The sequence below is a fragment of the Staurois parvus genome, unplaced genomic scaffold (genome assembly GCF_062004578.1).
Source record: "Staurois parvus isolate SC_StPar_1 unplaced genomic scaffold, SC_StPar_1.0 ptg000145l, whole genome shotgun sequence".
NCBI classification, from domain to species: domain Eukaryota; kingdom Metazoa; phylum Chordata; class Amphibia; order Anura; family Ranidae; genus Staurois; species Staurois parvus.
Window position 1 is genome coordinate 6,777,318 of NW_028317941.1, and position 26,910 is coordinate 6,804,227.

Here is a 26,910-nt window from a genome sequence, read left to right on the forward strand (position 1 = left end):
ACCCTTGGTCTGTTACTAAGGGCCATGTCAGATAAGACATTTTTTAGCAGTGATTCCCTGCAACTACAAATTAATAATGCTATCTATTAACAGCAAGTTGTGGTCACTGGCAATATGTTGCAAAGGAGCAATTTTTTCACAGCTACAAAGGAGATATATATATACAAATCACTGTCTTTTAGCAATTTGTAGGTAAGCAATAGAGATTATTGAAAAGCAAATGCACTGGCGAATTTGCTGTCAACATGAAACTTTGCACAAATTCAATCCCTAAGCAAATGAACTACAAATCAATGTAAAAGCAAGTTAAGCTGACTATAGATGGAATGAATCTCGGCCAGTTCAGTAGAGACTGGCTGACGTATGATTCAAGATGGATCTTTTTGCAAGTGATTACTGTTGGAGGCTAAAGCCACCAGCAGCAATCATTGTGTTCTGCTGGCAGAGAAGGTTCCTTGCTGGAAGAATACAACAGGAATTCACCTATCAAAACTGACTGTGTTGATGAGGAAATTAAGTGATTTTCTTTCCTGCAACCCCTGGTTGCATTTACACTGTGCTCAAGTGCAGAGTGTAGCTAAGCATCCCATATGTTAACTTTTTTAATTTTACCAGTTAACTGTTGTTCGAAAGAGGCAACAAATGAAATGTATAAAATGTATAAATATGTTTTTTAACTTTATATGACAGTTTGCAAGTGAGATTGAGTGTTGTGATGACAGAAATCCAGTTAAAGTATATTGATACAGCATATGACTGAAAGCTACCAGGGAAAGTTGTTTCGTAATTTTCCTTGCATTTTCTTTTTCTAATAGTGGAACTATATTTCTACAAGAATTTTGGTTATTTATTTTTTTAATTATTCTCTGCAAACTGTGCAAGAAAGGCCTTGGGTCTAATAAAACGAAGGCTGATTTATTCAAATACATTTTTACTTTTTACAAAGAATATTTTTTTGGATTGAAAGAAAAAAAAATTTACTTTTCTGTTAGAGGATCTTTCATAATCAAATTACACACATGTGAAATATTTGTAGCCCAATAACAATATAAAACAACAAACTAAATATTGGTATATACTATACATGCAGTATTCTCCCTCTCTTTATATGTATATATATATATATATATATATATATATATATATATATAAAAACAAAATGATTCCTGATTAATATAAATCAGATGAGATGTGGCAAGAAAATAATGTTTCTCACTGGGGTCTAATCAATGTGGAGTAGAAAGTTTTTTTGCAAAAGCTAACATTATAATGGTGGAATTTATAACCCAACAGCTACAGTAACTGCTGTTTAAAAGAAACATTTCCTAGATGAAGTGTGCATTGCAACATTGAGTATAATTGACTGAAATACTGCAGCAAATTTGTTCTTTTCAAAAAAGAAAATTGAATTCTTAAGTCTGATAGAATACATTTTGGAACAAATAACATGCAACATGGGAGTATTTGTTGTACAACAATAGTAAATTAATCTTTTTTGGTTTTAATTAGCTTTTTCATTTAAAGCAATGAAGAGAAAGTCACAAGAATCATACAAATCCCCATGGAAGGGCTAGAGAAAAACAACTGTAAGTTACTGCAGATATCATTAAGAATTATCATGGACTAATAAAAGGTTTTAATCAATAACTTAGTTCTTTGTAAAATTTCTTTCATATTTAAATTCTTTATCTGTCAGTGTTTAAAAGATTAATTAAAATGAAGATCCCTTTACAGTACAAATAACAGCATACTGGTTAATGACTGGATAGGTAATGTTGTCTTCTATTGAATTATTTGATGTAGTATACTGAAGTGTCTAAAAATATAAATAAAAATTTAAATAAGAACATCAATAAAATAATTTATTGTGGATGTTCAAGATTTCCTCATTAATCATTTAACCAATATATCTAATGTTAAGTCTGCAAAGGGGCTGGTCTTTTCTAAGCATGTGCAATAGTTTTCTTTACTCCTATACTAACTAACTAACTAACTAATTTTATGGTATAGTATGCCACGATAACATGATTCATGGGTCTCAAATTCAATCTACCCAAAACCAAGCTCATACTATTTCCTCCCAAATGTGCCCCTGCTTCCCCTGACTTTTCTGTTAAGATCGACAGCTCAGCTATCTACCCGTCCCTGCATGGTAGAATAGTAGGTGTAATCCTGGACTCTGAACTATTCTTTCAGCCCCACATCCAATCACTATCCAAAGCTTGCCACCTCAACCCTCACAACATATTGAAAATATGCCCCTTCTTAACCAATGACACCACAAAGCTCCTAGTCCACTCCCTGGTCATCTCTTGCCTTGACTACTGCAACTCCCTCTTCATTGGATTACCTTTACATAAGCTATCCCCCCTTGACTCGATCATGAATGCTGCTGCCAAACTCATCCACCTTACCAACCGTTCAGTGTCTGCTACCCCTGTCTGTCAATCCCTCCACTGCCTTCTGCTCACTCAACAAATTAAATTCAGCAAAAACAATTTACAAAGCTATCCACAACTGTGCCCCAGGCTACATCACTAACCTAGTCTCAAAATACCAACCTAATCATTCTCTTTGTTCCTCCCAAGACCTCCTGCTCTCTAGCTCTCTTGCCACCTTTCCCCATGATCATCTCCAGTACTATCCTCTCCTCTGGAACTCCCTACCCCAATATGTCTATCTCCTACTCTGTCCGCTTTTTGACAATCCCTGAAAACCATTCTCTTCAGATAGGCCTACCCTGCCCCACCTAACAACTGTACTTTTATTTTCTTCACCAGCTCCCTCCCCACAGTATTACCTTTTGTAATAACTGTGCTGGGCCGTCTTTTTCCTACTGTATTAAATTGCATGGTAATTGTACTGTTTGCCCTTATGTTGTAAAGTGCCGCGTAAACTGTTGGCACTATATAAATTCTGTATAATTGTAATAATAATAAATAATAGGTCCTTATATAATCACAGTAAACAAAATTCTGCTAACTGTGGTTCAAAAACTTTGAACATGACTGACTCACTGTATGGATTATTATCCATCCAACATCACTTGTCTCTGTGTGGCAAAAGTTAGGAAATGAGAATTCTTAGTGAAAGCTTGAACTGCCCATTGGCAAATGCCTTGTGAAGGCATTGGAAAAATACTGTATTTAACAGTGACTGCTCCCATTAGTGTGTTGCATTTTGGAAGCACGGATTTGCCATTCCTGTCCACTCGATTAGAGTCCTTCAAATACCTAGAGCATGTCAATGCAATGAACATGCATGTATGAAAAGCCCAGTGCCTTTCAGGACAAGAAGGCAGCTGCATGCTCATGATTTTGGTGTAAATGTATTTGCAATGACAATAAATCATATCTATCTATCTATCTATCTATCTATCTATCTATCTATCTATCTAATTTTGAGCAAAGGCATACTGCAGGACATATACTAGCATGTGTGCATGCGCTCATGCATGCTCAGCATTGACATTGATGCCAAATGGCCTATTTAGGCTGGATTGTGATAGATTGCAGAGTGGTCATCAGCTACCGTAGTTTCTGCTTTACCTGAGCCCTGTCCTGCTTCCCTAGCATGACCCAGCTTGCCCTTGACCTGGCTCTGGATTCCGGCTGTGTACCAATCCCAGCTTGTATCCTTATTCTACCTCTGTCACATGCCTGATGAAGGGGTCCTGGGAGACTCCGAAATGTTGCCTTGCTGTAACTATGTGATCGTTCCTTAAAACTTTTGGACCCATATTGGTGATCCTTGATGTGCTGGTGACATTCTCCCTTGCTGATTCTACCTTTACCTTATGTACCTGCACCCCATTGCCCAGCTGTTGATGACCCTTTGGCTTGTGTCCTGGCTACACTGCTGTCTGCTGATTAAGTGTCACCACATTCCTGTCTCTGGTCATTATGTATACATTCAGTGTTATCTGCATCCTGCAACTAACAACTGGTACTGCCTGCTACATCAGCCCTTGTACCACTCTCCTCACACCACCTGTCACCAATACAAAGCATGTTGAACAAGAGAGGCCTCCTCTCCTGCTCGATCTTCACCAGGTAAGTGGCAGTGCAAAAAAACTTTTCTGGGTTAACAGTTCTCAATTGTGAGTGTGCAACACAAGTGAAAAGTCAGTAATATTTGTGTCAGCTGCTGGTGAGACTGAATGCTGCAAGGCAATATGTGCAGACCGATGAGAATGCTGATTGTAAAAAGCACAGAGTTTGAATGATACTGAAATCTCCCAACTGCAGACAAATGTTCAGCTACTAAGTGCAGTGAGAAAATGGTCAACATGTCCTCTCGCAATATATTTATATGAGGTTGTCAGATGACACAACCTTTCTAGACTCATGTGTCCGGCTTCCAAATGCAGTGAGAATGTGGTCAACATATGCTCTTGCAATAAATGTATATACTGTTGTCCAATGGCACAAATGTGTCAATAATGTGTCTGGCTCCCAATACAGTGAAAACCATGTGCTCACTATGTATATTTATACAGGTGAAACTCGAAAAATTAGAATATCGTGCAAAAGTTCATTTATTTCAGTAATGCAACTTAAAAGGTGAAATTAATATATAAGATAGACTCATTACATGCAAAGCAAGATAGTTCAAGCCGTGATTTGTCATAATTGTGATGATTATGGCTTACAGCTCATGAAAACCCCAAATCCACAATCTCAGAAAATTAGAATATGACATGCAATCAATAAAACAAGGATTGTACATAGAACAATATCGGACCTCTGAAAAGTATAAGCATGCATATATACTCAGTACTTGGTTTGGGCCCCTTTTGCACCAATTACTGCCTAAATGTGGCGTGGCATGGAAGCTATCAGCCTGTGGCACTGCTGAGGTGTTATGGAAGACCAGGATGCTTCAATAGCGGCCTTCAGCTCTTCTGCATTGTTCGGTCTCATGTCTCTCATCTTTCTCTTGGCAATGCCCAAGAGATTCTCTATGGGGTTCAGGTCAGGCGAGTTTTCTGGCCAATCACGCACAGTAATCCCACGGTCATTGAACCAGGTTTTGGTGCTTTTGGCAGTGTGGGCAGGTGCCAAGTCCTACTGGAAAATTAAGTCAGCATCCCCATAAAGCTTGTCTGTGGAATTAAGCATGAAGTGCTCCAAAATCTCCTGGTAGATGGCTGCGTTGACCCTGGACTTAATGAAGCACAGTGTACAAACACCAGCAGATGACATGGCTCCCCAAATCAACACAGACTGTGGAAACTTCACACTGGACTTCAAGCATCTTGCAGTGTGTGCCTCTCCATTCTTCCTCCATACTCTGGGTCCTTGATTTCCAAATGAGATGCAAGAGTTGCTCTCATCAGAAAAGAGGACTTTGGACAACTGAGCAATAGACCAGGTCTGTTTTCCTTTAGCCCAGGTAAGATGCTTCTGACGTTGTTTGTTGTTCAGGAGCGGCTTGACAAGAGGAATACGACATTTGAAGCCCATGTCCAGGATCCGTCTGTGTGCTCTTGATGCACTGACTCCAGCCTCAGTCCACTCCTTGTGAAAGTCCCCAACACTTTTGAATGGCCTTTACCTGACAATCCTCTCCAGGCTGCGGTCATCCCTGCTGCTTTTGCACCTTTTTCTTCCACACTTTTCCCTTCCACATAGCTTTCTATTAATGTACTTTGATACAACACTTTGGGAACATCCAACTTCTTTTGCAATTACCTTTTGAGGCTTTCCCTCCGTATGGAGGGTGTCAATGTTGGTTTTCTGCACAACTGTCAGGTCAGCAGTCTTTCCCATGATTGTGATTCCTACTGAACCAGACTGAGAGACCATTTAAAGGCTCAGGAACCCTTTGCAGGTGTTATGGTGTAATTAGCTGATTAGAGTGGGACACTTTGGGGTTTATTTAATAAAGCTTGAGAGTCCAAAATCAGACTCCCTTCTGCATAGAAACCAATCAGCTTCCAGGTTTCATTGCCAAAGCTTCATTGAACAAGCTGAGGTTAGAAGCTGATTGGTTTCTATGCAGAATGGAGTCTGATTTTGCACTCTTCAGCTTTAGTAAATAAACCCCTTTGAGTCGAGAATATTGCACCTTTTCACAATATTATTCTTTTATATTCTTTAATATTTTCTGAGATTGTGGATTTGGGGTTTTCATGAGCTGAAAGCCATAATCATCACAATGATGACAAATCACGGCTTGAACTATCTTGCTTTCCATGTAATGAGTCTATCTCATATATTAGTTTCACCTTTGAAGTTGCATTACTGAAATAAATGAACTTTTGCACGATATTCTAATTTTTCGAGTTTCACCTATATGGGGGTTGTGATAACACAACCTCTCCTAACTGACTGTAGAAAGAGCTGGAAAGTTTCAGAGGGAAATGAAAGGACATCCATGGGGAATCCAGCTAAACATCAACACAATTTAACCACTTGCCTAATGGGCACTTTCACCCCCTTCCTGCCCAGGCCAATTTTCAGGACAAAAAAGGGAATACATATATTAGGCATTGTCAGATGGATTTGGTGGTGCAAAATAAAATGGGCAAAAAAATCATGTATACTAAATAAAGGAACACTGATGTATTATATATTAGAACATGTATGAGGGTCTGCAAGAGTACAATTAGGGTAAACGATGAGTATTGTGGTCTTGGAAAAAAGGAGGGGGAGGGGGTAAATATAGGTATAAGTATAATGTTGGAGTAGGACAAAAGATGGACAATTTGAGATGTTATAGAACTGTGATTAATTCTTCATTGAGGTCTCCTGGAGCCATGGTATCAAGAGTGTAGTGTTATGGTCTTTATAAGAAAGTATCCTTTTTTATGAAAGCACCTCTTTTATGAAAACATCTATTTGTAAGTACTGCATTGTATGTAAATACTAGTGTATTTCTTAGCATGTCCAGAGTTACTATGATTTGCTTTATAGGCCTTTTGAGTATATGCAAATATTGCCCAGTGGTTTATTGTAGCACTCTGTGTTGTATAGTCCACCCGCCTCTGCTTCCCATATAAACTTTACTTAAGATGGCCAATTCATGGCCTGAGGAAGGAGTGTGCATGCTCCAAACATGCGCCGAACGCTATCTTCTGTTCCTTGGTGATGTCACACTTTGCCAGCCTCCCTGCACTTCTCTGCATTCTGCATCCTCTGGAGCCCTGGACACCACCAGGGTGGCCAGAACGAAGAGGATTGCACAGGATCCAGCTACCACACCACTGGGGCCCACTATCTAGCGACACGCTATCTTACATTTCATGTTTTCGAGTGTTCTAACTAATACATTGCTCATTTTAATGAAACTTCTACACTTAGAGTGGCACCACTGTGTTTCCTAGTTGCTAGATGATGAAGGAATTGATACCAGTGAATGGCCCCCATGCTTGTCTGACCTAAATCCAATAGAACACCTCTGGGATATCATGTTTTGGTCCATTCGATGCCATCAGGTTGCACTTCAGACTGTCCAGGAGCTCAGTGACGCCATGGTCCAGATCTGGGAGGAAATACCACAGGACACAATCCGTCCTCTGATTAGGGGTCATACAAACTATGAGTACCATTTTGAGTTGCTGCAATGAAATGTCAGCAAAATGGATTAGCCTGCTACATAATTTTTTCACTTTGATTTTCAAGGTGCCTTTGAATTCAGTCCTCTGTAGGTTGATAATTTTCATTTCCATCAAATTATGGGGCATCCCTTATGTTCTTAACACATTCCCCTGTCCATATCAGTATAGATATCCAGCATGATATTTTTCCCCATTGAGATCTGATGTGTTTTCAAAGAGTCCCTTTAATTTTTTTGAGCAATGTATGTCTCTACATCATAAATGTAAATGGATAATGGCACACATTGTATCTGAGTATGAAAATATATTATGAACATGTGTCATGTCATGATTCTATTGTAGATTGTGCACACTCAAACTCCCGAGGAAGATGTTATTTAACAAATGTTGGGCTACCCTGGTTTCTGGGACAGCACTTGAATATCATTAGAGAAATATAACTATAACTATAATATTTTGAATACAACTATAGTCCCTTCTGGGTTAGTTTGGTTTTTTGTGATGATGTATGATTTGAAGTTATTTTGATGTAAAATCATGCCAGCCAGAATGTGTTTTTAACTGCATTTTTATTTTTTTTGCTGTATAAATTATGAAATCATGTTTTACAATAAAGTGCTAAGATTGGTTGCCTAAAAAGTCCCATTGGAGTTACAAATACATAATTGGAGCATTTAGGGATGTTGGCAACAACCTATTTGGTCCTACAATCAGGGGCGTATTTACCGCGAGGCAAACAAGGCATTTGCCTAGGGTGGCATTTTCAGGGGGGCGGCGCCTCCCCCCCCACAGTGACACAGGATGTGGCAGTGCACACAGGAGCCGTTATCTGCAGGGTACACACAGCCAGGTCAGAGGCGATAGAGAGGAGGAGCTGAGTGGCCGGACAAGGATGGAGCTCCACTGATCAGAGTGATCTGAGTGCTGGGACTGGGAGTGTCCGGTGCTCAGCTCTGCTCATTGCCTGTGTGTGCAGTGACATTGCTATAGGGTGGGCGGACCAAAGCAGGGTCCATCAGCAGGGGCCTATGTGCCGACACCACACCAGCAACACTGATCCGCAGCTCTGTCCCCGGCTGGCTCCCAGCAGAGCGCACCGAAGCCGCCTCCTTCTCCTCCGCTGTCTATATGTACACGGGAGCAGGAGGGGGGAGGAGGAGAGACACCACTGTGCATGTCTGTGCTGATCTGAGGTCTGTACCAAGTTTCTTATATTGGTCCTGGGTCGAGGAGGGGGACAGAGTGACTAGGAAGGGGTTAATAAAATGAGTGTTGGGGGGGGTTAAGAGGATATGTGCTGGGGGGGCACCTTGGTAGGAGAGAGGATCTATGCTAGAAGATGGTTTTGGATTTGAAATCCAACCTGACACAAGAGCACAAGCCTTCTCCCCTCCCAAAGAGCCCCCCCTGCACGTATCCGACCACCCCACCTCCCTACTAGCACAAGTGGAAGGGGGGGTCTGTACTGAGAGAGGGGGGTCTATAATGATTGAGAAGGGTCTGTACTTAGTGGGAGGGGGGTCTATACTGAGGGAGGGGATCTATATTTAGTAGGGAATGAGGTCTGTATTCAGGGAGGGGGGTGTCTGCACTGAGGGGGCACTATATTTGGTAGAGAGCAGGGGCGTATTTACCGCAAGGCGGCATTTTTCAGGGGGCGGTACCACTGGGGCAGGGAATTGGGGGGGGTGTCGGCAGCGGTCGATTTTTGTGTTGCCTAGGGCAGCACAAAACCTAAATACACCACTGCCTACAGTACATCTCCTATTTTAACAAGATACCTTTTTGCTAGTAATATAGCTATTAAAATCAGTAAATGAATTTTAAAATACTGCTGATGAAACTAAAAACATTACAATAGCCTGCAAAGCAGATTGTGTGGGAGAATATGGACTGTGGACTAGTTGGGTTGGTCAATCTAACATGTCTTCAGACACTGAGAGGTGTTTAGATAAAATGCAAAGGGAGAAGAGACCAAAGAGGATTTAACAGGGAAATGATACTCATTTAGAGCCCAGTAAGCAGGAAGGTGACAAGATAAGCTGCAGCAAAACACTATTGTCACTTTGCTAAACACTGTCCTTGAAGTGTGTGAATATCAAGAGTGAATTGAAAGAAATACAAATGATTTAGCAGATAAACAACATATATGTATTTCAGTTGTGTACTTAGTTGTTTGTTTGTAAATCCATGTAAGGCTGGCATGTATTTTTTAAAAAAACACCAGACATCCGACTGTTCTCTTAAGGATCACCAAATGCTTCTGGATGTAACCAGTGAATTGAAAAATCCCTATCAATAAGGCATGTCAGCTTCATGTTTTATTTTTAGGCTTTCAATAACCCTCTATCTTCCTGACCTCCCTAAAGGTCACTAAACATTTGGAAGTTGATTTACTAAAACTGAAGAGCTGAAAATCAGGTGCAGCTGTGCATGGTAGTCAATCAGCTTCTAACTTTAGCTTGTTCAATTAAACTTTGATTAAAAAAAGAAAAAACTGGAAGCTGATTGGTTACTATGCAGATCTGCACCAGATTTTGCACTCTCCAGTTTTAGTAAATCAACCCCACAGCCTTAAAATTGGCCTTGGCAGCCTTGAGTGTCATGCTCTGAATCTGCCTAGTTTATACCAAGGCTTACAGTGTATAGGTACTTGCCAGGGTGTTGACTTTCCAGGCTGAAAATCAGTATTTTGGGATATGCGCAATAAAGTAAATGTAGATATTAAATCACTAAAACCCCATTGGGGCCTGCAGACCTTTTTACACCCTTAATGGTGTTGATTAGATTTGATTACTCTACAATGCACCTCTATACCACGTAACACAGTGGGCAATTGAACCTTAACAAGCTGTACCAAGGGTATCTGAAATGATCACTGCAGGTGCAGGAAGAACTGTTTGGAGACTACGCTAAGCTTTCTCCCAGTATGAATCACTGCACTCCATACTGTAATGAACCTGTGGTTTGTATCAAAGAAGAGGAATATTTCCTTCATTGTTTGCTGGAACTAAGTGTATTTAAGTAGATGTTTCAGTATGCAATCAATACACAAAAATAGCTTGCGCTTGTTAACCCCGAGTAAGCAATCAAAGCAATCTATCACTTTGAGGGGCACTGATTATACTAAGTTAAGTTTTCTTTTTTTATCTGAGATAGACACCCCACCTCTAGTGCTTTATATCAGGCATTTGACTTTCAAAGACTGTAGTTACTGTCCTGTGTGTAGGAATGTAATAGTGCCTGCTTAGCAGTGGCAAGCCAAGCTTAGAAGCTTTAACACAAGGCCAGGTTTTTTTTTTAATTACCATTACCTTTTAATCCCCGCATTCCATTCTGGTAATGACCATGAACAGTCAAGGAATTGTCATTAAAACATAGTACAAGCATCTAGTCTAAGGCTTGAATAAATGTTTAATTAAATATGAGCTACCAATTTAGCAAAGACAAAGATGCCACAAGATGGCTGCTGAGAGCTCAGGCTGGGAGAAAAAGCATTTTTATCTAACTTTAAATAAAGAAAATGCATGGTGCCAGGATCTTTATCCTCTTTAAAGTCCAGAAATATACAGGGTTTCACATAGCAACTGGTACATTCTACAATAAAATCCCATATATGTATAAATGTCCTACATAGTAGGAGAATATGTTAATGCAGTAATCCTTTAGTAAATCAGCCCTATTATGTTCCCATATGTTACACTGGGGCTTGTTTTTAACTTAATTCCTGAAAAATAGCAACAATGTCAAAGTCCAAAAGGAAGCAATCAGTTACACACAAATATAAAAAAATACTCATGCTGTATGGACTAAAATTACAGTATACTACATTACATTGTCAGCTAACTTTGTTACAAACATGAATTCATCTCTAAGGTGACAAAAAACTGTCACTTGTCAAAAAGCCATGACTTCTACAGTAAATGTAGACCAGAAAAAACAAATGCAAATGAAACATAAAAATATCTGGCATATGGCAAGTGGACAATCTGACATCCCTCAATACTTTGTGTAAGAAAGAAAGAGAAAGACATGTTACAGAATGGTCAGGAAAATCACATAAACATATATATATATATATATATATATATATATATATATATATATATATACAAGGTTCTCTGTCGTATAGACTGTCGTATAGACATGTAAATTACAGTACACCTGTCACACAAATATGGGCTTTTCAAACCGAGCATATGATTACAAAATACATAAACAGAGTTTTTTTTTCACTAAAATCTGCATGCCATACTAACTGTAGATCCAGAGACACAGGCTAAATAATTTCTAAGAAAACATGCTTAAATGAAAAGCATAGCAGACCATGCAAGTGCTATAGGGCTGAGAGCTTTCTGGCTGCACAGTTATTTATTCAGGTACAGGAGCTGTATTATAAAAACAGGGGGCTCTTAATGGTTTTATGGGGCCCCATCACACCTTGTTATTACCCTGTAAGCAGATCTTGTTAATTAGCAGTCAATTTTCTCACCTCCCTTTGGTCTTTTAAATGAAGAGGTGGCCTCACAATAGAGAGGTGAAAAAAAGATGGAGTCATGCTAGGTTTTTAGAGAAAAAGTCAAGATTTGCATTTACCTTCAGCTTCCTATTTCTCAAAATACATAAGCAGAGGTTTTTTTCACTAAAACCTTCATGTCATACTAACTATAGATCCAGAGAAACAGGCTAAAGAATTTCTAAGAAAAAATGCTTAAATGAAAAGCATAGCAGACCATGCAACTGCTATAGGGTTCAACGCTTTCTGGCTACACAGTTATTTATGCAGGTAGCTGTATTATAAAGACAGGGGGCTCTTAATGTTTTTATGGGGCCCCATCACATATTGTTAGCACCCTGTGTCAGGAAAGGCCTGCCCATAGTGCAGCTGAAGTTCCGCGGCGCACAAATATGCGCACTTGCGCATACAGGCCTGTCACTAATGCTGGCGCCAAAAGGGCTATTTAAACTGGCTGCAGTAGTTGTCCCATTGCCGTATGGTCTTATCCCTGCTTGTGTTCCCTGATTCCTGTGATTGTCTCCTGATACCGAACCAGCTTGTTCCTGACCTCCGCTTGACTGCTACATGCCCTGACCTCTGGCTTGCCTTGGATTATCCTTCTGTCTCTGCTCCTGTCTGATTGATCCTCTGTTGCTGACCTGGCCTGTGACCCGACTACTCTTCCTCCTGCTGCTTTAAGCCTGATCTGCCTGACCGCTACTGAACCCGGATCGTCTGACCCTGCATCCTCAGCACGCTACTCTCGGGTATCCATCCAGCATGGCTGCATCAGAACCCTGCTCCCTGCCTACAACTCATCAGCTTACCAGCTATTACTGGAGTGATCACAGGCACTCATATCCCACCGTGCCCCTGCGACCGCTGTCTCACCATTAGCGGTCTTTGAGCCAGAGTTGTACGGGAGGCCTGCCTCTTCACGTCAGGCTCAAAATCCAGGTACGTGACATCCTATATGCAGATTTTGATAATTAGCAGTACATTGTCTCACCTCCCTTTGGTCTTTTAAATGGAGAGGTGGCCTCACAATAGGGAGGTGATGGAGTTATGCTAGGTTTTTATAGTCAAAAAAGTCAAGCTTTGCATTTACCTTAAGCTCCTATGTCTCTGGATCTTATGATCATTTTGAAATGGGGTTTTTCTATTTAAGGTTTTTTCTTTGTGTATGCCTTTCTGAGCCATATACTCAGCTTAAATTGTCTAGGTTTATGACAAGTTTGCCGTAAGGTAGGTTTATTATATTTCTATGTTCCTCATTTTATTGAACAATATCCTCTTTATTCTCTTTTTTATTTTTTCAAAGATTTTAAGGTCTAGCACATTTTCTAATGTCTTGAGCAAGGAGACTCTTTTATTGAGAGCATTTTCCTGCCTAGGAGATGTATTTCATTACAATCTTTAGCATCCCTTGACTTCATTTTACTTTAAAACATACAATACCCTGGTAAGTTAAAGAGAAGGGACATAAATGAGATAGCTGAACCAGCATCTAACTGTATACTGTTTACTGTTCCCTGCTCTGTAACTATTTGGCACGTTTCAACTCATTTCCAAGCAGTCTTTAGTCTGTGCCATAATGAAGTTTTAATGGAAACAAATATGACCTATTGTGAAAGTGGAAGAAATTCACTGTGTGTTTGTTTAAAACATATTTATCCAGTTTGTTTTTCAAACTTTATGAAGCGTTTTAATAAATTACCAATAGTTGGCTTGGATTTATAAATAATCACACAGTATATTGTATGTCATCATTAAAATGATATATCCCCTCCATTTATGATATTTTATAGCACAGTATGTTTGATGCACAGAAACTGCAACTATTTGATTCTGAATGCAAGCATAATTATTTTTGAAAGGGGAATACAAGATGTTCTATATGATGTTACAGATGCCCCTGGTACCACAAATACTCCTGAAACTATCTTTACTGCAGTCAACAACCAGTACCACAAGAATATGTGTTCATTATTCTTCCTCATTCATAATATTTAAATTAGGCTCAGAAATTATGCTTCATGTATGCACATTTATCAAAAAAATTTAACTGAAGCTGAAAAGTAAGCAAGCAGATACATTTGTCAGAGTGCCGCAACTCAAAATCTAATGTGCAAAATTATCTTTTCTATTTAAAAGTGTTCATATATTTAAAGAGAATTTGGGACATAGTCCCCTTGGAATCTACTCTCCTAGAATCGTTTCTCTCATGCTCCATTACCCCTTAGGGCAAAGTGTCCTTGAAATGTACTGCCCTAGAAAAGATTATTTCATTCACCATTGCCCCTGACCATACCATATCTCAGTTATACTGCATATTGAGAGAGGAGATGACTTAAGCAGGCCATAGACAATGCAAAAAAAAAAACGAACAAAAATTTTAAATAATTTGTTTTTTGCATCATTAGTGTGCCAGCTGCGCCACACAATTTTCATGCTGCAATCAAAAGTGCTTGATCCAACATGATGGATTTTTCTTAAAAAAACAAAGCAGTTGATGGCACAATTGTATGAGCTAATTTCATTTTGGATTTTGACTCGTCTATGGCCTGTCTAAGGACAGACCTCTCTTCGTTTCCAAATTGGAAAAATGCTGAAATAAATTATTTCTAATTGATGAGATGAAGAAATGCTCTATTTTCACAATAAATTGTCTATGTCTTCATATTTTTAGGAAAAAAGTTAAAATATTATATTCAGGTGGTATAGCACTCCTGTTGTCTTGAACCACATGTTCCTCTCCTCACCAAAGATTTGCTGGAGGTGCAGGGAGGTAAATAGCTCTATGTCTTGTTGTCTTTTGAATTTTTAGATTCTGTGTACTGTATAAAAATGACTTGAATATAAAAGATAATTGAACTAAAGAAAATTAGGGCAAAGCGGTAAAGTCCCTTATCAGCCCAAACCACTTAAGCTGGGTACGCACGTAAAGGTTTTTTTCATTCAACCCAGCGGGCTGAACAAAAAAAAAAAATCTTAGAGGTCACCATACTAACTAAGCAATGTTATTGGCTGCCAGCACTAATCTTATGCTGGTTTTCCAGGATTCTCGTTCAACAGAAGCCAGTCATGAGACCAGCTTCTGTTGGACAGGGAGCTATACACACAGGCCAAAAGTTGGCTGGGTTCCTGTAAAACCAACTGCTTTATCTGTCTATGCCCAGCCTTATACTTTCCTTTATTTTATTCCCCTGCTACTCTGTTTCTTTGCAGCACCAAGTACATGGCGCTTCTGGATATGGGTGAGCATTTCTTCCCTAAGGTCTTCCTTGTCTTGTGTTGTATACTGGTGCATTAATGCGCAATTCAAGCAGACTGGCCAATAATCCTCTTCCATCTGTAGATTCCCGAAGTCTGTTGAATTTGTTCTAATGCAAAAGAAAATATTCAAATAATATTCAAATATTCAAATAATAAAAACTACAGTGAAATATTGATATTTGATTAACACACAGTCTTCCCCAAACCACAAACTGATCTCACTCAATGCCCAATGCAAGCATTACAGCTTGGCTCACTGGCAAAAAAGAATTTAAAAAGGCAAACAGTGAAAACTGATATAAATCTATCTAAGAGTAAAGGAAATATCAGGAATCTGTGATGAACATATGAAATTTCTGTGCATGAAGAATTCACAGGAGGAACTAGTCCTTAGCTGCATAACAGCCACTAGAAGAGGTCAGTATTATCATCAAATACAGAGTGCAGCTAAACAAAGTATCATAGGTATTAATATTTTATGCCACATATTTATTCAATTTTCATCTACAATAGTAATATGGTTTACAGAGACACATTGGATCTGACAAAGATTAAGATCTGCAGGTATCATCTTGATATCCACTTTTTCTTTGAATGTACAATATCACAACATATTACATTTTTCTTTTATTTACAATATAGTATTGTCCTAAGCAATAAATCTGGTAACATGCATTGATTCACTTGTGTTCTTACAAGCGAGGGAACAGTCTGATATGGTTTACCTTTTCTTGAACAGAGAATAATGGGCAAAGGTTTAATTGTCATTAGTGACATCATTTTTCTGAACTAACCAGGATATATTTTTGATTACTGCATCAGTTACCCCCCCTTCCAGATTTCTGCACAGACTACTACATTTGCATGTCTTCCAACAATATACACCAGAATTTATAGCTAATAGTGATTGGCTTAAAGTAGCATCCTAACCCAATAACCATGAAATGTGTAGGTCAGAGCACTAAGGCAGTTGATTGTCCAATAACAAGATGTGAAAATCAGTGAAAACACCCTGTTCTATTTATATTATCCAGCCACTGTGGTACCATAAAATGTGTGGCACAGGTGTTAATTGTTCCCATTACATGGTTGAAGGTGCTAATTGTTGTTTAATTACCAGGGAAGAGATATTAAATTATATGTGATTGAAAGACAGTGTCGAAGGAATGACTTTTCCTTCTCTTTCAAAAATGTGCACCTCAAAGAGTTGCTTCACATTCTTTTAAATAACCAACATTTGCCTTTATAGATTCCATGGTGATTGGATTAAGGTGACTGAACTATCAACAAAAAAGCTCACTGTGCTACCTAGATATTGCCTTCAAAAACTTACTTCAACTGACACACTTGAAGAAAGCATTAATGCTTCAGCACCTTCACTGTCATATGACAGTATACCTTGTTACTACATTGGCTGCATTTTTTCTTGGCAGGTCTTTCCACTTAGCAAGAATGCAAGTACTGATCTGCTTTAGCCTTTCTAAACTGCTACATCCCATCCCTATACTGATACCACAGTATAGGACAAAGCAATTGAATACAGGACAGCGGGATTATAGGTAATTGGAGAGCATTTAGGAGGATTCGGTGTAGCTGAAGAAATGCATTTGTCAATCAGCATTTGTTTTTCCACAGGATTTACAACTGTTTAAAATAATCTATGAGGCCACGTTAAATTGTTGTATCTAATTGGACCACCCACAGTACCACTTCAGAAGAACACACGTTCCATGCTACACATGTTCATGTGGCACACATATGCTTAATTCTGACATTTTTATCGAATTAGAACACAGACTCTTTCATTTAATTTAAAGGTTATTTTACTTTTTAGTACATATATTTTATCTGCTCTTGTTCCTGTTGGCTATACAAACAACATGGATTTGGATGTAGCATCCATCTTGCTGAGATTGGTTGGCTTGCCACACCATGGCATCTGCATCCTAGTTTGTGTATAGACTGATAGTGTAAAAAGGAAGCCTTCCTCTACACAGTTAGAGAACTCTCTTGATAGACTGTTTGGGCTGAATGACCAAATTTTTTCCTATATTCCAAGACATCACACTAGTGGCTGGGAGTAGCCATCTCAGTAGTACAGTAGGTTGTATGAAAATGCTGGTAAGTAGAGATGAGCGAAATTATTCAAAAATTCGATTCGGCTGATTCGCCGAATTTGCGGAATAAATTTGATTTGATGCGAATTTATTCGCTGTGAATTTAACTTATTAAAAGGGTTTCTAGGCTTCAGAGAGCCTTTATATTAGTGCAGAACACTGTACCTTTAATTTAAATGCCCTTGGAGTCTGCTGGGGAAGAGAAATAATACTGACAGTCAGTATGACATGCAGATGAGTGCCGTCGATCTTAGAATCACCGCACACTTCACTCATTTGGGCAGTCACGGGGCCAAAACCAGAGTGTGGAGCCACAGTGTGGCGGTGGAGGCAGCAGCAATGGGAGGCCATACAGCACCCTATGACAAAATGGAACCCACCAGCAGTGTGAGGAGACCTGAAAGTGGCACATGGCAGAGTGTGGCGATGGAGACAGCAGCAATGGGAGGCCGTACAGGGACCCATGACACACTCTGGACCTGGCAGCAGCATGAGGAGGCGGTACAGGGGCCCATGGCAGAGTGGCGAAACGTAAGCAGCTTAAATTGAAGGCCATACAGAGGCCTATGTTAAAAAGTCCCCCCAGCAGCAGTGTGGGGAGACGACTATCAAGAGTCCAATGGCAGAGTGGCGGAGCAGAAGCAGCTTCAATTGAAGAAGAAGAGGATGAGGATGAAGAAGAGGATGAGGATGAAGAAGAAGAAGAAGATGAGGATGAAGAAGAAGAAGAAGAAGAGGATGAGGATGAAGAAGAAGAAGAAGAAGAAGAAGAAGAAGAAGAGGATGAGGATGAGGAAGAAGAAGAAGAGGATGAGGATGAAGAAGACGAAGAAGAAGAAGAGGATGAAGAAGAAGAAGAAGAAGATGAGGATGAAGAAGAAGAAGAAGAAGAGGATGAGGATGAGGATGAAGAAGAAGAAGAAGAAGAGGATGAGGATGAGGAAGAAGAAGAAGAAGAAGAAGAGGATGAGGATGAAGAAGAAGAAGAAGAGGATGAGGAAGCAGAAGAAGAAGAAGAGGATGAGGATGAAGAAGAAGAAGAAGAAGAGGATGAGGAAGAAGAAGAAAAAGAAGAAGAGGATGAGGATGAAGAAGCAGAAGAAGAGGATGAGGATGAAAAAGAAGAAGAAGAAGAGGATGAGGATGATGAAGAAGAAGAGGATGAGGATGAGGAAGAAGAATAAGAATAAGAAGAAGAAGATGAGGATGAGGATGAAGAAGAAGAGGATGAGGATGAAGAAGAAGAAGATGAGGATGAAGAAGAAGAAGAAGAAGAAGAGGATGAGGATGAAGATGAAGAAGATGAGGATGAAGAAGAAGAAGAAGAAGAAAAGGATGAGGATGAAGAAGAAGAAGAAGAAGAAGAAGAGGATGAGGATGAAGAAGAAGAAGAAGAAGAGGATGAGGATGAAGAAGAAGAAGAAGGAGAAGAAGAAGAGGATGAGGAAGAAGAAGAAGAAGAGGATGAGGATGATGAAGAAGAAGAAGAAGAAGAAGAAGAAGAGGATGAGGATGATGATGAAGAAGAAGAAGAAGAAGAAGAAGAAGATGAGGATGAAGAAGAAGAAGATGAGGATGAGGATGAAGAAGAAGAAGAAGAGGATGAGGATGAGGAAGAAGAAGAAGAAGAGGATGAGGATGAGGATGAAGAAGAAGAATAAGAGGATGAGGAAGAAGAAGAAGAAGAAGAAGAAGAAGAAGAAGAAGAAGAAGAGGATGAGGATGATGAAGAAGAAGAGGATGATGAAGAAGAAGAGGATGAGGATGAAGAAGAAGAAGAAGAGGATGAGGATGAAGAAGAAGAAGAAGAAGAAGAAGAAGAGGATGAGGATGAAGAAGAAGAAGAGGGTGAGGGTGAGGAAGAAGAAGAAGAAGAAGAAGAAGAAGAAGAGGAGGATGAGGATGAAAAAGAAGAGGATGAGGATGAAGAAGAAGAAGATGAGGATGAAGAAGAAGAAGAAGAAGAGGATGAGGATGAAGAAGAAGAAGATGAGGAAGAAGAAGAAGAAGAAGAAGAGGATGAAGAAGAAGAAGAAGAGGATGAGGATGAGGATGAAGAAGAAGAAGAAGAAGAAGAAGAAGAAGAAGAAGAAGAGGATGAGGAAGAAGAAGAAGAGGATGAGGATGAAGAAGAAGAAGAAGAAGAAGAAGAAGAGGATGAGGAAGAAGAAGAAGAAGAAGAAGATGAGGATGAAGAAGAAGAAGAAGAGGATGAGGATGAAGAAGAAGAAGAGGATGATGAAGAAGAAGAAGATGAGGATGAAGAAGAAGAAGAAGAAGAAGAAGAAGAAGAAGAAGAGGATGAGGATGAAGAAGAAGAAGAAGAAGAAGAGGATGAGGATGAAGAAGAAGAATAAGAAGAAGAGGATGAGGATGAGGAAGAAGAAGAAGAGGATGATGAAGAAGAAGAAGAAGAAGAAGAAGAAGAGGATGAGGATGAAGAAGAAGAAGATGAGGATGAAGAAGAAGAAGAAGAAGAAGAAGAAGAAGAGGATGAGGATGAAGAAGAAGAAGAAGAAGAAGAAGAAGAAGAAGAAGAAGAGGATGAGGATGAGGAAGAAGAAGAAGAAGAAGAAGAGGATGAGGATGAAGAAGAAGAAAAAGAAGAAGAAGAGGAGGATGAGGATGAAGAAGAAGAAGAAGAAGAAGAAGAGGATGAGGATGATGAAGAAGAAGAGGATGAGAATGAAGAAGAAGAGGATGAGGATGAAGAAGAAGAGAATGAGGATGAAGAAGAGGATGAGGATGAAGAAGAAGAAGAAGAAGATGAGGATGAAGAAGAAGAAGAAGAGGATGAGGATGAAGAAGAAGAAGCAGAGGATGAGGATGAGGATGAAGAAGAAGAAGAAGAAGAAGTAGGATGAAAATAAGAAGAATTCCAGTACAGCAAAAAGTGTATCTGCATAGAGCTCTGCTATTTCTGACAGTTCTCTGACAGTTCCTTTACATTTACAGCGGTTGAAACATTGTAGCTATTTGTTTCCGAATAAAAACATCTGTATCCTAAATGGAAACAAATTGATACAATGTTTCAACCGCTGTAAATGTGAAGGAACTGTCAGAGAACTGTCAGAAATAGCGGAGCTCTCTGCAGGGACACTTTTTGCCGGCTGTAGAAGGGATGAAAATCGGCCGATCGGGAAAAATTCGATTCGTGCATCCGAACTATGCTAATTTTCGGATTCGGCGCGAATCTAATTTTTCCTAATATTCGAAACGAATTCCACTTCGCCAAGTTCGATTCGCTCATCTCTACTGGTAAGCTGCAGGCTGTACTGTGTCATACTACCCATTAACTGCAAGGTGAGTACTACATCCAGTTTGCCTTTTGTAAAGGTTGCAAGCCAAAGTGAAATAAGGTTTAGACTTAAAGTGCACTTATCTTTTAATCTGTGACCATTAAAACGTTACCAATGAGATCACATATAAGCTTTTACTCCTATACTGTATGAAGTAAAAAATAAATGATACAGTATCATTGCACAGGTTTCAATAGTCAGGGACAATTCTCAAAATATAGGCATGTTCTTGCAAATTGGTTTTCAGCAAGTTGCCCTCCCCTGTCCAATGCTTGAAAATGTTTAGCATCTATACACACAGCAATCTGCACAGATCCTTTGGATGATCCATTTTAATCACTTTAACCACACTGTTCTATTATTCAGGAATTTCTTATTACATTGATTGCTCATTATACAAAATGTCATCAGTTGCTGGTAATAAGTTTTAAAATGTTGACTTGGCCTTTTTAAAAGTTGTGAATAGAATATTGTGCAAAAAAAAACAAACAGTTTTTTAATGTAGTCTTTTTACACATAGAATAATGTGGACACATGTTCTCTTTTTAGCTATGTAGCATTTTTCTGACAGTATGCCATTAAATAGTGAACTTGGTAGCCTGTGTATAAATAATATCTGCAGAGGTCACACAGTCTGTGATATACTTGCTGTGTTCTCTAGCTCAATGGCTTGAGAGATTTGCATCATCAGCATTCTAGCATTCTCCACAGCAGGAAAAAGCCTAAGGCCCATCCCTGCCACACCTCTTTTGCTGCAGCCTCTAAAGGATGGCATAGCCTCTGGCCAGGGTTCCTTGTGATCATTTAGTGGCAAATTGGTTAGAACAGACAGCCATTCCACTGATGTTGAGTTTAATAACGGTGCCCAGTTTAACTCTTCAATAGTTAAAACCTCTATTCAAACTGAATATGGCTATAAGTGCAAATCATCTGCGATTAATGATTACATGTCTATGTCTACATTGCTTCTTTAAAATAATCAATTATAATAAATGATAGTATGCTTTAGATAGGAAGATAAAACATATTTCTTTATGACTGAGGTATCCTTACTGTAACATGAAATTAAAAGTATATCTTAGCTAATATAATTATTTATATAATACATTATAATATACTGTATATATATATTACATACTAATAATATATGAGTTTTTTATGTGCAATGTGCTGAAATCTTCATTCTGCTTACATAGGTTCTTACATTACTTTCACCATAACTTTAGCAATGCACAGAGGAAAGAGCATTCAGACCTCATTGCCAAGCTTTAGGCTTGCCATGTCTATCACATTTTGATCCATTGGGTTTTTTTTTTTTTTTTTTTCGAAAAAACCTACATTCACACACAGAGGTTAGATTTGATAGACCATATTTTTTTTCAACATTATCAACTATGTAAGAAAATTTAAACGACTCAAAGTATACCCAACTAGGCAGACCTGATATCTATCTATCTATCTATCTATCTATCTATCTATCTATCTATCTATCTATCTATCTATCAATCAATCACATTTTTGTAAATTTTGTTGACCTGATAACAAAAATAACTTTGTGGCCAGTTCGCAGTTGATCCTAGTCACCCAAAGGCACTCTGGGGTACATTACTGTTTGACTGCCCTGAAACATCACTATCATTTTATCATTACTGCCTTCTCACCGGCCTACCCCAACACAGACTATCCCCACTTCAGTCTATCCTGAACTCAGTCGCCAGACTCATCCACCTTACCAACCGCTCCACTTCTGCCACCCCCCTCTGTCATTCCCTCCACTGGCTTCCGATTGCCCATTAAATTCAAACTACTAACATTGACATACAAAGCCATTCATAACGCTGCCCCAAACTACCTCACCGACCTGATACCCAAATACCACCCAACCCGTACTCTTCACTCCTCACAAGACCTCCTACTTTCTAGCTCCCTGGTCTCCTCCTCCCACGCCTGACTTCTCCAGGACTTCCCCCATCCTCTGGAACTCTCTACTCCAATCCATCAGACTGTCATCTACCCTCCTCACCTTCAGGCGCACCCTGAAAACCCATCTCTTCAGGGAAGCCTACCCCACCCTCACCTAACAGCCGATCTCCTCCACTCCTCCTACCACTCCATCCCCCATAGCCACTTCCTCCTGTACCACTATCCCCTCCCTCCTAGATTTTAAGCTCGAAAGAGCATGGCCCTCGAACCCCTCGTGTATTGTTTTGTTAATGTATTGTCTCATGTACTGTCCCCCACTATAATGTACAGCGCTGAACAAACCTTTTGGTGCTATATAAATACTGTATAATAATAAATAATAATCATTTGATAGGTACTGTGTTAAAATTTGTGTCCTGACTTTCTTTATACAGATGTAGGAAAAGACAGGATATGGATGGTGCTGCTTGCCAATAGGGGCAATAACAGAGACCTTCCTTATTTGTCTGTTCCTTCAATATCAGAATTGGGATGGTCAGACATGGAAACCACAGACAGGCGATAGCTATCCAATCCAGATAAACAGGTAGATCTGAGGACTGTCATCTCATGTTTATGAACAGTTTTAAAGTGTATTTCTACTTTTGCAGCCACATTTGGATAATAATGATCTTATATTTGTTACATTTTGCCATTTGCATTGCATAACTTAAAAAAGAATTAAAATTGCTGATAACTTACTTGCTTTTTTTCCTGAAAATTCAAACAGTTTTCCCCTTCTAAAGAGGTGGCTGAGGTTACTGCTTACCTTAGACCCAAAGGCCTGCTCTCAAAAAACAAATTGAAACATGACAAACATATAGCAGAGTTTTCTCAAATTTGACTGAAAAAGTAGAAATACACATTAAAGAAGAGTTATGCCAGCCAAATAGCCACAACACAATTTCTAATACAATTTATTTCTGTAAAAACAATACAAAATAAAAAACATTGGTTATTGTATGCTTATGCAATGGACATATATGGAAGATTGTAAAATCAGATTTGTTTTGGTCTGAATGGACAAAGCACAATTTTTTTAAGTGATTATGTGCCAAGACTATACATACTAAAGAATTTATATATTCTTAACAAGCAATAAAAGCACCACTTGCATTGTGGAAAACTGCATCTCCAAACCGCACCAGAGGCACTGACATCTCAGCTATTTTCTATGAAGAGCAGAATCTTGGTAGACTGCTAGCCTTCTAATTTAAAAGCACAACAGATGTTTCTAAGCTGCTACAAAGTGAATGAAATTCGACTTTAGAGTCTTTGTTGTGATCATTGAGAATCTTTGAAAATGAAATACTTTGCAATACAAGCAGCTAGAAAGCTTAGTGAGGAGTTGTGATTCTGCTCACAATCTCAAATCAAACAGCAAGGGCAGCACAACACGCTGCAGGTGTTTGGGTGCCATTATCCTTCAATGGCACCCCAAATCCAATGCAACTCTGCCACGATTGTCACACAACAACTGTTCACGTGGCAATTGCAGTAAACAGCACCTTTCAAAATCATGTGAAGCTTTTCATCTATCAGCCTAATTGCTCTTGGTTTATAATCACACTTCTTATAAAAGCGATGTGCTGAACAAACGTCTTCTATACCATAGAATTTTGTTGCTTTAAATTTTAAACTTATTTTAAATGAAAGTATAGCAGGTCTATAGTGACTGACTTGCTATACAAGAACAATATGTCATAAGTATTATGAAAAAACGGATATGAAGAGATCTATAGATAGATAGATAGATAGATAGATAGATAGATAGATAGATAGATAGATGGATAGATGGATGGATGAATGGATGGATGGATGGATGGATGGATGGATGGATAGATAGATAGATAGATAGATAGATAGATAGATAGATAGATAGATAGATAGATATAGCACTGCTGAACAAATACCATATGTTTATACATCCTTGGGGATTTGTGACTTGACTATTAAAATGAAAGTCTAAAAACAATACAAAATCAGTTTCTAGGAAATCTACGCTTTCTGACCCATTGTCTCTCTGAATTACTTTTAAAGAATAAGCTGTGCTGGAGAGAGTAGCATTTGTGAAGTCTGTGACAAGCTGGGGAGAAATGCAGTTTATCACTTACTGTTCTGACTGAAAATGCTAAAACAAAGCCTAAAATATTGTCACCAGAGGAAAAATGCCAGAAGCAAAGTGACTGTTGGCAGATTCCTGCTCCTCTTCAACAAACAGCAAATCAATCATTACATCCCCTTGGACTTAATTAGTTGAAATTTTCAATGAATGACACCAATGAAGATGTAAAACATTAACAAATCTTCTGTTAAGGTGCTTTAAAAGCCAGCTTAATTACAATCCGTCAAGGTCTATATATACGCACTGGCTGGCATTAAAGCTGCATTGTAATCCTGGATGAAATCGAAGTGTAAAATCTTCCAGGTGCTTGTTAGAAATGTATATTGTAAAGTGATTTGGCAAAAGAAACCTCATTTTAAGGTACTGAAAAAAAAATGATACAAGAAAACTCATCTATTTAGGGAAACAGTTTTGTACAGTTCCGCAGAATAATAATCCATATGTTACCCAGCTCTGAATGTCAGTGAGGCTGATTGGAGACTATGTGCAAGGCGGAACCCCACAAGAAAGGCAATCAGAATTAATCTTTTTACTGATCAGAAAACAGTTATCTGGTATCTGATCAGCTGGTTGGGGTTAGTGTTCTTCACACATTGTCACTGCTCTCATTACACAGGCTGATTGACTTAACTCAAAGAAAAAAATTAGATATTGACAATACTTGGTGGTTTCAATAGACTGCTAAAAGGTGGTATGACTGGTTATAAGACACTAAGAAAAGAACAACTCAACTGTTAGGGGGCACACCAATCTGTTTCTACAATACCAATATCAGCCTGGCTGTTTTTCGGCTATAATCACACGTCTTATAAAAGCAAGATGTGCTGAACAAACAGTCTTGTATAACATAAAATGTAAACAATTGCTTTATTTATTAATCTCAGCATCACAGCATTAAAATCCTCCCAATATCAGATAGCCTCACCGGCCCTTTGTTAATTCTTTATATTTAAAGAACCACTATAACAAGAAATGTTGTATTTTGCTATTTATAGGAGGTTAATGTTAATGATACTGGGGAATTAATTAAGAGTTTGTAGACACCCTTCAGAATTCTGTCTGGGAACATCACTTAAAGGGTTAGTGCTTGTGCCCAACTCATGTACCTGTTAGAGATAAGTACATGGATCTGTCAGTCCCTGCAGTCCCCGGCCACTGCACCCCTCACACTGACAGGAGCATAGCTGAGGAGTTTTGTACTTTGGGTGGCTGGAGCCTTATGGGAAACTGAGAGACTAGTACCCCATCATATCCACTTTACTTATGATTGGGAATGTGTAGCAGTAGGTGGATCTGTAGCTGCTATTCAGTCCAAGAGCAACTTTGGAGTTGGTCTTAATTACCACCAGTTTGCTTACATACATTTTTAGTTTTGGGTTTAATACATTTTAACATTTGACATTGACTTTGCTGCCCAGCCTTCAGCTCTGTTACTTGCCTTGTTTAGCCAGAAGAAACAACAAAACAGTTAATAGTCACTTCTGTGGGATTATAGGACAGGAGGTCTGCTAACTGTTTGAAAATGTTGCTCCTCCCTACTGTTCCTTCATTTTAAATATATTCTGTCCTAATAATTGCTATTCATCCATGAATGTTAAAAAAGTCACATATGCTATATTTTGAAAATGACATATATGTTTAAAGGCTATTTAATGCTTCTGCAGACTTTATTGCCAAATATCTATAAGAACAGCTCTTTGTACTGCCAGATTCACCAGTTGCATTGGAACTATTACAGGGAACTTAGCAGCCTATACTGTTTTTACACTTAATAGATTAAGTCCACTTTTGATCACAAATGACAATCTATGGCAATCCCTATTGGAAATCCTTGCTTATTTAATCCCTATCTCGATCTTTCATATTTTTTTAGTTCAGCAGTTATACAGTTTTAATTACACCTCAGTAACAGATGCATTAGTACATTCCCTTTTTTCCAGAAAGTCTTAGCGCTGAGATTAAGTGGTTAATTCTGTAGAGCACAGCTACATGGATAACAGGGATATATTATGGTCATTTTGGGGTAGCAGGGTGCTGGTGCAAAACCCACATTTATTAAAGTTTGAGTAAGC

The 26,910-nt window shown here is 38.9% G+C and overlaps 1 protein-coding gene across 3 annotated transcripts in view; it reads right to left on the minus strand.

Annotated features, from left to right (window-relative positions):
* CSMD2 (CUB and Sushi multiple domains 2) overlaps window positions 1-26,910 on the minus strand; it is a 1,275,366-nt gene that overhangs the window by 584,523 nt on the left and 663,933 nt on the right. The window lies entirely within an intron of this gene.